Here is a 2500-nt window from a genome sequence, read left to right on the forward strand (position 1 = left end):
GAGCTATACCTTGGGATCGCTCGATAACCAAATGCCTGCAAATATCAAAGGTGATGTCCGAGACCTCATTTTTATTACTGCAGATCCGGTGGAGAGAATATAATGATCTTTTGCCGAGAATAACACGAGTGATCACTTTGACATCATCGCCACTCTCTTGGAGACCAGTCCAACTCCCATTTGCTATAATTGGAAAATCGTTTAGAACGCTTTAGCTCTGTGCCTTAGATACAATGAGCTCCTACAGACTGACAATCTGCATGTGTTTGGACACCATACTGCCATGTGCTATAACCAGACAGTCCTAGAGGCCATACCCGAAACTTATTTGTAGTTCAAGAGTTACAAGGACTCGTGGTACTATAATGATGAAATAAAGGAGTAAACGTTGTGCAGGAAACATCTCCGCTAGCAGAGAACCCCTGAGAATCTAGCTCTTCTGAGACAGATTACCAGGGATGCTCAGGAAACTGCCAAAAATGTCAGGTAAGAATGATGGTAGTCTTTTAGCCAATAGACCTCTCTTACAGAGCTGTGACACCATGTTTGGCATGGTGCATGGCACGGTCTCGGCCAAGGCATACGCATCACTTGACTTCTGTGCAAGAACAAAGTAGCGCCGGTCTAACAGCACAGTTGAGGGCAAGCTAAGTTCGCCTGCACCCAGACTGACTTGCCTTTATTAGAGACAGGCCAATTGAGTCTTATAACAAATGCCGTGACCTCCATGAGGGAACAAGGGAGAACATATGAGGACACTTATTACCTAGTCTGTGTTGTGATGGGATTTAATTTTCCACCTAGGACTGCAAGATGTTCTTGCATTTCTGCAGCTCGTTAACAAATCCTGGGAGCTGTTTCCTCAGAGCTGTAGTATGGCTGATAAAGGAGACCGGTAGGTAATTTTTCTCCCTAATTGTTTGGACAAGACAGGTGCGAGAATCTTACTAAACTGGCTTCAGTGGAAATTCCGACCCCCTATGAAAACTTGCATGGGTCCAAGATGGACATGAGCACAGATCACAGTCTAGGCGCTTTACTGAGTACTGCTAGCACTATTGCCTCTGTAGTTGTATTTCTGGACCTGGAGAAGACTTTTGAACAAACAACTCCTCTTGCTATTTAAGATACCCCGATCTAGAAGGAAACTAAAAGCACTTATCGCTTGAAAATGTAACACCAACGGGTGGTGTTCTCTGCCTAGAACTTTTTAACACTTGAGATCAGCATCGTCAACATTCCCATCTCAACGGAATGCAGGATCATCTCTCACGTGGATGATCTTGTAATCATCTCAACAGAGGGAAACATCCAGAGGAGAGCCCACCGTTGTTTAGATCTCAAGTCTTTGAAATACTGCAGGGTATGACTTGAGATCTCTTCAGCCAAATCGAAAGCCATGATTGTGAGCCTTAATGAATCACAAAAACACAAACACAGTAACGTGCACAAAACAGATATAATAAAATACTGCCACAAATTGAAAGGAAAAACTCGCGACGTTTCGAACTTATTAAAGTTCCTCATCAGGCGTAAGCAATCCAAAAAAATGAGTCTTAATGTTTATGGTGCAAGAATGCGAGTCCAGGGGTTGGACTTCGAGTGAGCTTAGGTCTTTCAATACCTCGGAGTCAAGAACAATTCCTAATAGACCAACCTGGGAGAAGGCTTTTTATCGTGAGAACAAAGACTGGAAGACCGTTGCAGCTGAGCACTGTGCCAAGATCCCCCTATGTGCTCATTGTCTATCTCATCGTGTACTATGTTTCTGTCACCCTGGTATATGCCAAGCCTAGATTCCGGGACATGCTTGATCTAATTCAAAATGAGGCTACCAGAACCATTCTGGGGGGCTGGTGGACGATGGTTTTCATTTGACCTAATAGCAGTTATTTGCCAAAGTCACCCAGGTGCCTCTGAACACGCGCCTCGGACAGAGAGTGGTGAGACGTCTTGTGATAGAATATAAGCTCTTTGCAAATAAGACGTGGCTGCCACACACATCCGGGATGTTAAGCTGTCAGTTTAAATAGCATAATTGTCTGGCCGAAAAGGTTTTGCCACTTGCTTTCCCCGTGAAGAATGGAACACTTACAGGTCATCACCACAGTAAGTTTCAGCCCCCCCCCCCCTAAAAAAAAGAAAAAAAAAGAAAGAAAAAAGAGCTTCATATATGTAAAATCCGGGCGAATTGATCTAAATAATATTATGTAAAATCCGACCGAAGTGATCTAAATAATATGACAAGTGTTTATTAGTATGTAAGAAATAATCAAAGGAATACTACAAACATGACACTGGCGACGTGGTTACCGTGGTGGAAAGGAAGTTTGAACATGAATGTAATCTTTCTGAAAGCATGATTGTCTTTAAATTATCATGTTAATTTTATAAGAGCTAACCCTCCCCAAGCTAATGTGAAACTGAAATAGAGACTGATTTTTCCGATATGGATGATCCATTTTTAAAATTTTAGCGAAGTGAAGTGTGAACAAGAGCC

At 42.6% G+C, this 2500-nt stretch overlaps 1 protein-coding gene across 2 annotated transcripts in view; it reads left to right on the forward strand.

The window, feature by feature from the left end:
- Window positions 1-2500, forward strand: part of LOC122252277 (lysophospholipase-like protein 1) — a 13893-nt gene that overhangs the window by 5802 nt on the left and 5591 nt on the right. The window contains exon 1 of one of the 2 annotated variants that reach the window (XM_086551926.1): window positions 2288-2500. This exon is cut by the window's right edge and continues 583 nt beyond it. The exons of the other annotated variant lie outside the window; for it this stretch is intronic. The gene's annotated coding sequence lies outside the window, so the exon portion shown is untranslated. Of the gene's footprint in view, window positions 1-2287 lie in introns of those variants that run through there. 2 annotated transcript variants of the gene reach the window in all.

The sequence above is a fragment of the Penaeus japonicus genome, unplaced genomic scaffold (assembly GCF_977035675.1).
Source record: "Penaeus japonicus unplaced genomic scaffold, GWHDUDI00000001_assembly GWHDUDI00000026, whole genome shotgun sequence".
Classification (NCBI taxonomy): Eukaryota; Metazoa; Arthropoda; class Malacostraca; order Decapoda; family Penaeidae; genus Penaeus; species Penaeus japonicus.